The sequence below is a fragment of the Odocoileus virginianus genome, chromosome 15 (assembly GCF_023699985.2).
Source record: "Odocoileus virginianus isolate 20LAN1187 ecotype Illinois chromosome 15, Ovbor_1.2, whole genome shotgun sequence".
In the NCBI taxonomy this organism is placed as follows: domain Eukaryota; kingdom Metazoa; phylum Chordata; class Mammalia; order Artiodactyla; family Cervidae; genus Odocoileus; species Odocoileus virginianus.
The window spans coordinates 16,237,245-16,250,875 of NC_069688.1; the positions used below are offsets into that span (position 1 = coordinate 16,237,245).

Here is a 13,631-nt window from a genome sequence, read left to right on the forward strand (position 1 = left end):
TATAACTCGGAAAGATATTTGTTTAAAAGAACACTCATATGTAAGGTTTTTCTTTCTTTGTTATTTTCTTCTGTGTTATGGAAGTTACCTAATATCACATCTGGAAATGGAAATGTCTGGGAGAAATGTCAGTCATCGCAGAGGGCAAGAAGCAGAAACCTGAGATAAATGTGCCTCTGTCAAACGGAAGCAGACAAAATTACCGTCGGAAAGAAGCCAGACATCCCCTATCGCTCTTTCAGATAATATATTATAAATGCCAAAACTTTCATCAAATAAATAATAAAATAGACATTTAATCCAGTTACACATGGAGAGTTTAAATACAAAAGAGGAATATAAAAGAATCAGATTTCTAAGAAAAAACTATGTTCTTTTTTGTCTTAATTTCCTATTTTGGTCAGCAAACTGTCCTTGATAGATACTGGGGAGAACTCTTTGATTCCTGCATGCTCCTAAAGTCTTTTGATTCTAAGAGAAGAATCATGCAGATGGTTGTTTACATCCATGGGATGAGGGCTTAGAAAGTGATAGGAGGTAGAGGTGCGTGTGATTAAACTTATACATTTCATTCAACTTCCTTCTTTGATGTTCTAAGCTCTGTACTCTACTCTTCATCTGCTCCTGAGCCTGTCCTTTAGTTAACTGCTTTGGTTCCTTTTGACTTGGTTGTTTTATTGTTGAAGTTCTTTCTATGTCATTACAAGACTTCCACAAGACTTTCCTATGGAAAGGTGTATTCTAATACATTCATATTTTAATGTTCCACTATTATTATAGAATACTTTACTAGATGATTCATCCTTTCATTAATTATCACATGGAAGAAGAAACAAAGTTCCTTTAAAAAACAAAATCTGTGTAAAAGGACAACTAAATTTTTGCAAAACGTTTTCAAAACTGGAGCTATAAGAGATTCTTTCAAGAGTCACAGAGACAAAGGAAATCTGCCTTCCATTGATTTTGCATTTTGAGTAAATTTTTCTAACATACAACAAGGTCCCTGAGGACAAGGATTATATCTGCATTAATCAATATTAACACAGTTCTTGTCAAAAAGTAGGCACCTGTCAATAAAAATTTGTTACATGAATCAATAAATTAATGACATGGAACCTAGAATGGTTTCTAGGTTTAAATCTAAATAAATTATTTAAATCTAAATAATTCTTTTCTGTAAAGAAAAATTTTTAATGTATCCAAGTAAATATTGTTGGATAGGTTACCTAGGTTATGGGTCAGCATTAACTTAGGTTTCACTTTGTCTGTCTCATTGTTCTCAACTCTCAGTCTATCTACTTCTAATTGGCATTTCTAAGACAGAAAGCACAAAATCATACAGAAAGCAAAAAAATACTCAATATGATTTTAATACTGTCTACCAATGGTGTTGACTTGGAAACTTTTTCCTGGACTACTTAAAGCAAACAATTGCTAAAAGTACCAATCCATTTTTCAAATATAACTCTATTAGTTATCACAGTTATTATCTTCATTTATATTATTTAAGAAGATTTTGCTAATATGTTTACCAATTGACATATGTGTGCACAATTTTGTTATTTGTAGGAACAGTCCAATGAAAGTACTGAGTGATAAAATTATTGCATATTGTTAATTAATTGTTACTTCAGCTGATCCAAGTCAAAGTTTCCCTAGTCATTAGGCACCAGTGTTAACACGATCACTTTCATTTTAAAAAAATCATTAAAGTAGCACTTTGTTTGAGGGATTCTACTGCATAAATATGAGCTGTAATACTAACGTTACTATCAGAGGAAATAATTGTTTATGTTCTGTGGAAATTAGTAATCTTTATTAATGTAAGCAGACTTTATGGCTATTTCTAAGACATTAAAAGCAGCTTTAATGCTTTAGTATACCATCTATTTTCATTTGTGGGAAAAGAACTTTAGTAAATGTCAATATTTATTTTGGAGAATTTGTGTGAATATCAAGGTAAACATTGAGTTGCAGAGAAAGCAGCTTTCTAAAGTACAAATTGCATTCTTATATGTTTAGTAACAAAGTTTATGCTGTGAAAATCAGTTGGCATACATTATTTATTATATATTGGCATATATTATTATTAGCAATGGACTTATATTATTTATCAGTTTTTTGATTTTTAAGAAATGTTTGCTCTCTGGCATGGATGCCCAATTACATAAAGTGTGGAAGTGATGGACTGCCCAGACCATGACTTCACATTTCTTTTTAGTACAAGAAACATTCCTTAAGTATTTCAAATTCTAAAGCTCCAAACACCTCTAATGGAGGCAAGTAAATATGAGGCAGCACAAAAAGCAAAATCAAAAAAAGGTTAAGCAAGCAAGAAAATAATGAAAATATTTGGAGTCTCGCAGATTCAATTACTGCTCTCCCATTTACAGCTGGGTGGCAATTGACAATTCACTTATCTAAGGTTAAGTTTCCTCATCTGTAAAATAGAAACATGAATGTTGATCCCATAACAACTGTGAAAATGGAATGCGATAATAAAATGCCTGACTCTGAAACTCACTCCTCATCCTACCACTCAAATGACTTAATGGATTTAATTTTTAGAATGCCCATTTTGGGCACCCTGGTGGTCCAGTGGTTAAGAATCCACCTTGCAATGCGGAGGACACAGGTTTGATCCTTGCTCTGGGAATTTCCTGCATGCCTCAAGGCAACTCGGCCTGCTTACTGCAACTACTGAGCCTGTGCCCTAGAACCCATGAGCTGCAACTAAGGAAGCCCACGTGCCCTAGAGCCTGTGCTCCACAACAAGAGAAGCCACTGCAATGCGAAACCTATGCACCACACCTGGAGAGTAGTCCCCTCTTGCTGCAACTAGAGGAAGCCCATGAGCAGCAACAAAGACCCAGTGCAGCCAAAAACTAAAAAAAAAATAGAAAGCCCATTTTACCAAAATGAAAAATACTGTTAAATACAGAGTTACTATGTGATCCACAAATTCCAGTCCTAGATATTGTACTCAGGATAATAGAAAATATATTTCCACACAAAAACTTGTATGTAAATGTTCACAGGTTGTTCACAACAGGCAAAAAGTAGAAAAATCAAATGTTCATCAACTGATGAGTGGATAAATAAAATTTAATATATCATACAATAAATATTATACAGTAATAAAAAAGAATGAAGTCCTAATATTTGCCATAACATGGGTGAACTTTTAAAATGTTATGCTGAGTGAAAGCCAGGCACTTTGACTCAAGGGACTACGTGCTGTGCTATTCCATTTATACCAGATCTCCAGAATACATAAATCTATAGATATAGAGAGTAGATTAGCAGTTTCCAGAGGTGGGGATGAGGCATAGAAAATGGAGAGTGGAAAAAAAAAAAAAAAAGAAAATGGAGAGTGACTATTAATGGGATCAGGGGATTAATTTTTTGGAGGATCATAAAAATACTCTGGGGCTTTCCTGGTGGTGCTAGTGGTAAAGAACCTGCCTACCAATGCAAGAAACAAGAGATGCGGGTTAGATCCCTGGGGTCTGGAACATCCCCGGGGGGAGGGCATGGCACACTCACTCCAGTATCCTTGCCTGGAGAATCCTGTGGCCAGTGGAGCTGGGTGGGCTACAGTCCATGGGGTCGCCAAGAGTGAGACACGACTGAAGTGACTTAGCACTCATGAAAATACTCTGAAATTGGACAGTGGTAATGGCGGCATAACTACATGAATATACTAAAAATTAAAGAATTATATGCTTCAAAAGAGTGAATTTTATGGTATGTCCAAAAAAAAAAGAAGAATGTTCAATGTCACACCTCACCTATGGGACCACATACTATTTCTCACAGCAAATAATCAATAATCCTTAAATCCTCTTTAAAAAAAAAAAATAAAAGCCAAGGGTTTCAAAACTCATGCAACAACAGATACTTCTAAAAAAATTTTTAAATCTTTCATAATAAACAAAGGAAAGTTTTCTTTTTATAGATGATTTCAGCAAATCCATGTCACCTCTCAAATTATGCAGATGTCTAAATATGATCATGTACAGCAAAAGTAGATAAACAGAAATAGCTTATTTGGGGGACCAAAAGAGCACCTCTTCCACCTGTTGATGAAAATGTTCCCAAATATGGAGATGAATAAACTTGTGTCTCCCAAAACAGCTTTTTCATCCCCAAATTTCATGTACCTTTTCTTTTGCCTAAAGACCTGCCATGGGCAAAGAATGGGGTGACCCCAAAAGCACTGACATGCACCCACATCTCCCTGCATCACTGGAGCTGATTCTGTTTCACATGTTAACTATGACATGGGAGAGTGGAGGCTCAGAGTGGGATGTTATCTGCCCCCAGGCCCCCAGTTAGGAGCTCTCAGAGGCAATGTTCCACCAATCCACAGTTACCTATGAGGGACAGCTTCTCCCCTCACAGCACTGCTTCCAGGGAAGCTTCCAGCCTTTAATGGTGTAGCTGATGAGAGAGAATCGTCAGAAAGTAACGGTCAAACGGATGGGATTGAGGCGTTGGGCTGCCGAGGGCTGCTGAGGTTTGAAGTCATCCTTGCCACTTTCTAACTGGGTTTGATCAGGCATAAAATGGGCCTCTCACAAGGTCGTTATGAAGCTGAAATGGTTAATCATTCCTTCAATATTCAACAAATACACACTGAGTACTTATTATAGCCAGCTGTATTTTAGATACTGGGGATAAAGTAGTAACAGCAAAAAAACAGCAAGATTCTACTCTCACTTTTTCTTTTTTTGCAATCTAAGGGTATTAAATGAAATAAATACAGTATGTGGTATATTCATTGCCAATAGTGCTACTATTACAGAGGATTTAAGCAGAAGAGGCTAAGGCACCCTGAATATGGCAGCATATGTAAAAAGATAATTAGGGTGCGTGTCAGACTAAGACTAAAATTAGCAAGTATTACTGTATTCAAGAGCAGAAATGTTCATTCCAAATGTGCTGTAAGGTACTTTACCTATAACCTCATGATGCCACTGATTCCAAGAAAATACAAGCAACATGTAAAAACAAAACAAACAAACAAAAACCTTGTACAGAAAGACAACTATAAAGGAAGAAATAAAGTGGTCTCTGCCTTTCGACTGAATTTGGAGATAAGTCCTTCCCCGAAGTTGACAGAGGGCCATTGCTCATAAAGCTGGCCCCAACAGTGTTCTCAGATTATGTGCTTTTCATCAGCACAGCTGTCCTTGGGTATCAGTAGAGTGGAAGAGAAGAAAGACTGAACATTTCCAAGGGGCAGAGCTCAATTCTCCCGCAAGGAGTGCTCCCTGGTTCTGTCAGTGTCAGGAAACTGAATAGGAAGATGTTGTTGGCATTTCTCAACCTCTTAAACTCACAATCCTGGGGGGATGCGGATGCTGCAAGGGTAACTCCTGACTCCTAATTTGTGAGGCTGCTTTGGATCCTGTGTGCACGTGTGCTCAATGTCTGACTCTTTGGGACCCCATTGACGATAATCCACCAGGCTCCTCTGTCCATGGGATTTTCCAGGCAAATATACTGGAGCGCGTTGCCATTTCCTTCTTCAGGGGATCTTCTCGACCCAGGGATCAAACCCGCATCGCCTATGTCTCCTGCATTGGCAGGCAGGTTCTTTACCACTCAGCCACCCGGGAAGCCTGCTTTGGGTACTAGCTGGCTGGAAAAGGCCCATTACAGGATGGTTCTGCAAAGCTGATGCAGAAAGTGGTGTAGCTTCCTTTTCTTTCAGGCTTGGGAGATAGGAAATAGGAGGAGAGCTGAAGCTTGAGCAATAGTTCTCAAACTGAGATGCACATTGAGAGAATCTGAGAAACTTTAAAAAAGCAATGGTGTCTGCATTTCCTCCCCAGAGGTTCTGATTTGATTGGTCTTGGATGTGGCCTGGACACTGGGATATTTCAGAGGTCCCGAGGTGATTTTTATGTGTAGCCAAAAATAAAACTCACTGACCTAAAATAAAGATTAAAGTGAAAGAACACCTGTGGTAAAAGACATGTGGAACTCTGTTAAAGGGTCAGCGATTTAGGCAGCAAATAACACCGGGTAAAGGAAGTGGTTGGGGATATGGGGAGAAGTTCCTGCAAAATGATGCAAGAAAAACCAAGATTGGTAAGAACTAAACTGAGTTGCATGGAAAAGGAGTGATTATATTACTGTGAATCTTGTAGTATGTATTTTTTAAAACTGCAATGATTGTTTACATATGTATAACTGTTTTAATAGACTATTCCAGTTTTTAAGAAAAAGCAATATTGAGTGCATTATTCCTTTGACTCATTTGACTACAGCAACTCTGTGTCCTAAGTTGCTTCAATTGTGTCCGACTCTCTGCGACCCCATGGACTGTAGCCCACCAGGATCCTCTGTCCAAGGGATTCTCCAAACAATAATACTGGGGTGGGTCGTTGTGCCCTCCTCCAAGGGATCTTCCCAACCCAGGTATCAAAGCCACGTCTCTTTCATCTCCTGCATCGGTATGCAGGTTCTTTACCACTAGCGCCATCTGGGAAATCTAACCATGTGTAGTAGATAGAAAAGCATGCCCCCTCCTCCCAAGATGTTCATGTCCTAATCGCTGAAACCAAGGAACATGCTATTTCTACAAGGCAAAAGCAACTTTGCCAATGGGACTCAACTGAGGATCTTAGAATAGGAAGATTATCCAGGATTATCCAGTGGGTCAAATGTAATCACAGGGTCTTTGTAAGAAGGAGGCAAGAGGATCACAGTCAGAAAAAGGACATGTGACAATGAAAACAAAGGTGATATTTTTTGAAATGGAGGAAGGACCATGAACCAAGAAATGATCACAGAGTCTAAATGCTGGAAAAAACAAGGAAATAGATACTCTGCCGAAGCCTTTCACAGAACAGCACCCTGATTTGAGCCCTGTAAGTCATTTCTGACTTCTGACTTCCAAAAACAGTAATAAGTCCATGTTGTTTGAAGCCACTAAATTGGTGGTGATTTCTTACAACAGGAACAGGGAACAAATACCCCATGTTTTTTAGCAAGACTAGCTCTTTAGACCACAAAACTGTCTCCCCACTTCCAAAAAGCATCCATTTACTTTGAAGCTCATAACCAAATTGCACCCATAGAGTTCAGGAGGAAACAGACAATGGAGTGCTAGCTGAGCCAGGCAACCCTATAAAATGCTGGCCAAGGTCCAAACATCCCAGTCATTGTAGAAGAGCCCAGAACTTGGAGTCAGTGTAGCTATTTAGGATAAAATGCACCTGGAAACAAATTCCTTTACAGTTAACTCACCAGCCATGCCAAATCTCCTCCAGGTCTTCAGACCTTACCAGAAGAGGTTTCAAGAGGCCTTTCAACTTGGCTGCACAGTAGAATAATCCCTGAGGAGCTTTGAAACAATCTGATGCCTAGGCCACACCCTAAACAAACTAAATCTGAAACTCTGGGGGTGGGACCAGCAATCTAGGTTTTAACAAATCCTCCCTAGCAGTGGTTCTCAATATTAATGCACATACTAATCACCTTAGGATTCTGATAAAACAAAAAACAACCCAAGTTTCTGTGCTTCTAACAAGCAGCCAGATGATGCCAGTGACAATATCTTTGACTAGCTAGCCCACCAGGCTCTTCTGTCCATGGAATTCTCCAGGCAAGAATGCTGGAGTGGGTTGCTATTCCATTCTCCAGGGGATCGAACCCAGGACTCCCTCATTGCAGACATATTCTTTACTGTCCCAGCCACCGGGGAAGCCCAGCAGACTGACATAACAACTTGTTTTCCTCTGTGAGACCTTCCTCAGGTAACAGACAATCCAAGAATTTAAAAGGCAGACTTCAAGATCATTGTGTGAGAATTGCTGGTAGAAAGGTGCATATCACTGCACTTAGGTCTGTACTTCTTTTGGCCTGTTCTGCTTATCGTCTAACAGTATAAACACTAGTGTCTAGCTACCAGCTATCCATTTCTGCTGAAAGCCAAGAAACTACCAAGGTATCTTTTAATCTTATAATATGTAGGAGTATATAGCATTGAAGAATCTTTGAATTAATTCTTCTGTTGGTTCTCTATCCCTCAGATATCAATTTTATAAAGAAAGTAAAACTCAATTGTATTCCAAGTGGCAATACACAATACAGGAAATAAAAAGCTGATACAAATATTGGAGTTGGGAAAGCTGCTGCCTGAGTTCCTGACATCAAGAATGATCAGATCTAAAGGAAAATGATGATGGTCTTGGTTGCCCATGGAACCCATGTCTGTGATTTCCAGAGTCTGCTGAAAATCCAATGTGAATTATAGGAACCTCAGGAGAGATTTTGGCTTTTCATACTGGTCATGGGGTTCTCAAGACAAGAATACTAGAGTGGTTTGCCATCTCCTCCTCCAGTCAGTTCAGTTCAGTCAACCAATCGTGCCTGACTATTTGTGACCCCATGGACTGCAGTATACCAGGCTTCCCTGTCCATCACCAACTCCTGGAGCCTACTAAAATTCATGTCCTTTGAGTTGGTGATGCCATCCAACCATCTCATCATCTATCGTCCCCTTCTCCTCCTGCCTTCAACCTTTCCCATCATCAGGGTCTTTTCCAATGAGTGGGTTCTTCGCATCAGGTGGCCAAAGTATGGGAGTTTCAGCTTCAGCATCAGTCCTTCCAATGAATATTCAGGACTGATTTCCTTTAGGACTGACTGGTTGGATCTCCTTGCAATCCAAGGGACTCTCAAGAGTCTTCTCCAACACCAGAGTTCAAAAGCATGAATTCTTCAGTACTTAGCTTTCTTTACAGTCCAACTCTCACATCCATACATGACTACTGGAAAAACCATAGCTTTGGCTATGGAATTTTGGAGTTTTGGAATTTTTGGAATTTTGCTGGTAAAGTAATGACTCTGCTTTTTAATATGCTGTTTATGTTAGTCATAGCTTTTCTTCCAAGGAGCAAGCATCTTTTCATTTCATGGCTGCAGTCACCATCTGCAGTGATTTTGGAGCCAAAAAAAATGAAGTCTCTCACTGTTTCCATTGTTTCCCCATCTATCTGCCAGGAAGTGATGGAACTGGATGCTACGATCTTAGTTTTCTGAATGTTGAGTTTTAAGCCAACTTTTTCACTCTCCTCTTTCACTTTCATCAAGAGGCTCTTTAGCTCTTCTTTGCTTTCTGCCATAAGGGTAGCGTCATCTGCATTTCTGAGGTTATTGATATTTCTCCTGGCAATCTTGATTCCAGCTTGTGCTTCAGCCAGTTCAGCATTCCTCATGATGTACTCTGCATATAAGTTAAATAAGCAGGATGACAATATACAGCCTTGATGTACTCCTTTCCTGTTTTGGAACCAGTCTGTTGTTCATGTCTAGTTCTAACTGTTGCTTCTTGACCTGCATATAGGTTTCTCAGGAGGCAGGTCAGGTGGTCTGGTGTTCCCATCTCTTTCAGAATTTTCCACAGTTTTTTGTGATCCACACAGTCAAAGGCTTGGCATAGTCAATAAAACAGAAGTAGATGTTTTCCTGGAACTTGCTTGCTTTTCCATGATCCAATAGATGTTGGCAATTTGACTGCTGGTTCCTCTGCCTTTTCTAAATCCAGCTTGAACATCTGGAAGTTCACGGTTCATGTACTGTTGAAGCTTGGCTTGGAGAATTTTGAGCATTACTTTGCTAGTGTGTAAGATGAGTGCAATTGTTCAGTAGTTTGAGCATTCTTTGGCACTGCCTTCCTTTGGGATTGGAATGAAAACTGACCTTTTCCAGTCCTGTGGCCACTGCTGTGTTTTCCATATTTGCTGGCATATTGAGTGCAGCACTTTCAAAGCATTATCTTTTAGGATTTGAAATAGCTCAACTGGAACTCCATCACCTCCACTAGCCTCCTCCAGTGGCCCACATTTTGTCAGGACTCTCCACTATGACCTGTCCACTTTGGGTGGCCCTGCATGGCATGGCTCATAGGTTCATTGAGAAGGACTGATGCTGAAGCTGAAGCTCCAATACTTTGGCCACCTGATGCAAAGGTCTTTTCATTGGAAAATACCCTGATGCTGGGAAAGATGGAGGGTAGGAGAAAGGGGTGTCAGAGGATGAGATGATTAGATAGCATCACCGACTCAATGGACGTGTGTTTGAGCAAACTCCAGGAGACACTGAAGGACAGGGAAGCCTGGTATGCTGCAGTCCATGAGGTGGCAAAGAGTGGGACATGACTTAGTGACTAAACCACAACAAGAGAATTTTCCTGAGTATCAGTGCCCACAGCAGCAAAGCATCGCTGTGCCACTCTGGTCTGTCTCTGCCCACACATCTCTTTGTAGCAGTAGCCAGGAATAATGGCTTCTCCTTCTCATTCACCTTCAAGAGCAGATAGGACCTGCAGAGCAGGTGTGGACAGGATTGCCTGCCTGCCGCACTTATCTCTGCAGTTCAATACCATGAGACTACTTAGGTCCTACCTGGGACTAAACTGTGTGGGAAAACAGTTGATGAAGAGGTGACCCTTCTCCCCAAGACGTTCCTACTTTAACACTGGAGTCAGACACACATAGGCAACCAAGCCAGACAGATGCAAATTTCACTTCTGTTACACCCAAGTTTAATTGCTTAAGGAGTTACCTACATCAAAAGGATGCCTGACCTCATTCGGATTTGCATCTTTTGAGACTTCATAGAAAACTGCATTTTTGTCATTCCTTTACTGCTGTCCTTCTGTTTCTTCAGTAGTACAGGAAGGTGAGTTTATAAAAAATATTGAAAACAGAAAACAAATCAAAAGAATTTAGGCTTAGACAAAGACTTAGGTCCTCAGCTTTTATCCAGAATTTTGTCTTCTTAGTCATCATTAAACACAGAGCACCTGCAAATACAGCTATTTGTTGACTAGCCTGTGTGAGTTATTTTTTTTATTCAATATGCATTTATGGAACACTGATAAAAATGCCAATTATCATTATGTAGAGGGTGGGCTTCCCATGTGGCACAAGTGGTAAAGAACCTGCCTGCCAATGTAGGAGACATAAGAGATGCAGGTTTGCTCCCTTACGGGGAGAAGGAAGATCCCCATGGAGGAGGACATGGCAACCCACTCCAGTATTCTTGCCTGGAGAATCCCACGTACAGAGGAGCCTGGTGGGCTACAGTCCATGGGGTTGCAGAGTCAGACACGACTGAAGCGACTAAGTACAGATGCACAATGTAGGGGATATCTTGTTGCCTCCATTATTTATTTTATTACAAAACCTTTGAGAATTGTCTTTAGACCCATTTTGTTTTATCTTCTTTACCACTGGACTATGACACTGCCACGTTAATAGGCATTTGGGTTCAGGGTACAATTTCTGGGTGCCAGGGTATGAAGGAAACACATGATATTCCCAGCCCTGAATTTAAAACTAATTTCTTTAAACTATTTGAATATTATGTTAGTATAGTTTTTTCATGCATTCCCTTCAGACATAGTAGTGAGAAATGCTTTATTATCAGTTAGTTGGGAGAGCCTGTAAGAGCTCTTGGTTCCAATAATTTTAAGAAAATAAATTTGTAGCTATAAATAGGCAGCCACTATATTTTAAACTTATGCAGACTGCTGATAATCCTTTAAGAACTCCTTAGTTAACTCTAGGTGAGCCTATGATCTCCACTTGGGAAGTTGCAACAAGTGAATTGGTCATGAAGTTAGCATTAACAGATGGAAAAACGAAATCACACAAATCTAATTTGCTCTCTCAACATGTCTTTGAAAGTTCTAGCATGTGTAGATTTTTCAGTTGTGTGAATGCTGCCAGTTTAATGGGTATGTTGAAGTCTTATTATGCTTCAGTCATCCGCTTCCTGCACAGAGGCATACATGCTCTCCAGCACATAACAGTATCCTGCACTTGTTTTCATTTTTCACTTACATATACTATTTCATATGATATGTGTGTATATATATGTATATTCATCCAGATAATTTAGACTAGTCTCCAAAACCTATCATTTTATTTTTTTAAAAATTTTATTTATTTATTGGACTTTCCTGGTGGTTCAGCAGTTAAGAATCCACCTGCCAACCCAGGAGGCATGGGCCCAAACCCTGGTCCAGCAGGATTTCACATGCTGCAGCACAGCCAAGCCAAGAAGCTGCAGTTACAGAGCCTGGGACAGCAGAAACCACTGCAATGAGAGGCCCACGCACCGCAACTAGAGGGTGAGCCCCACTAGCCGCAACTGGAGGAAGCCCAGGCACAGCAACAAAGACCCAGCACAGACAAAAACAGAAATAAATAAAATTCTAAACCATTTTAAAAATTATGATTTCTGTATTTCTGACTGCACTGGGTCTGAAGCACGGCTCCTGTGCTAGCTGCTGTGAGCGGGGGTTACTCTCTAGCTATAGTGTGTGGGCTTCTCCTCGCGGTGAATTCTCTTGTGGCGGAGCAGGTGCTCCAGGGCGTGCAGGCGTCAGCACTTAAGGCCCACGGGCTCGGCAGTTGCAGTGGGTGAGCCAGCGCAGTAGCGGTGGGGAAATGGCCCAGTCGACCTGCAGCACGTGGAATCCTCCCAGATCCATGTCCTCTGCACCTGCAGGCAGACTCTTAACCACTGCGCCACCAGGGAAGTCCCCAGATCTATCATTTTGGTAAAATAAAAACTTATTTCTTGCTCACCTTAATTCTGATGCCAGTTAGCAGAATCTCTTCCATCCAATGACTCTGGGATCCAGGTTTGCTCCATCTGTGCTGCCACTGAGAATCAAACCGTCTACCCACACATTGAGCCTGGACCCTGAGAACACAATCACCCCTCACTGTTAAATTATGTTGACCTTGATATTTCACTGTTATCACTAGCATTTCTTTATTCTTCCACTCCTACCCTGGGAAAGCAAATGGTTTGATTGTTCATTACAGGAACTTTCCCAAAGCCCATTAACTATTCCATGGAAAGTATCAACAGATACAGGTCAAGTATCAGCATGACCTAAGTTTTTTTTACTCCTTTGCCTCAAAATCCTTACTTTGCTGTTTTCACCAACCCTGGACTATTGAATTGTGACCATGAGGTGGTCTCTTTTATGGGAGTAAGCAATGAACTCAGCTTTATCTTATCAACAGGTGTTTTGGTGATGGATGAGGAGTCAGTTTTTTCAACAGAACCATCATAATACATTGCTTCCATGCTGGGAAAGGGAAGAAGAATCCAGAAGGCAATCTGACCTTATATAAGCTTCAGACTGGAAATGATATATCATTTTCACTCACATTGCCTTTGCCAGAATTCAGTCATATGGTAATAACTTTCTTGCAGAAGAAGCTAGAAAATATTGCCTTCCTGGTGTCATGGAAGAGCAGGTGGTGTAAAGAGCACCATAGCATTGCTTCTGCCACAATGTGATCATAATAATAAAAGCTAACATTTGTATAGCACTCACAATGTGCCAGGCACTGGTACAACTCCGTTACATACTCTAATGCATTTAATTCTCATAATAACTCAATGAGGTAGCTAGTTTATTATCTCCCCTTTTTTTTTCAGAAGGATAAATGATAATACAGAGAGATTAAGTGGCTTTCTCAAGGTCACACAGCTGGTAAATTGGATAGCCTCACAATTCCATGCACGAAGGGGTACAGGTGAGTCTGTGTTTATAACCTGTAAGCTGCGCTGCCTCATGTAATGATGGT

The 13,631-nt window shown here is 40.3% G+C and overlaps 1 long non-coding RNA gene across 1 annotated transcript in view; it reads right to left on the reverse strand.

The window, feature by feature from the left end:
- LOC139038445 (uncharacterized) overlaps positions 1-12,805 on the reverse strand; it is a 95,074-nt gene extending 82,269 nt beyond the window's left edge. The window contains exon 1 of the long non-coding RNA XR_011491416.1: positions 12,615-12,805. This is a non-coding gene — a long non-coding RNA (uncharacterized lncRNA). The remainder of the gene's footprint in view (positions 1-12,614) is intronic.
- Between the last annotated feature and the right edge of the window lie 826 nt (positions 12,806-13,631).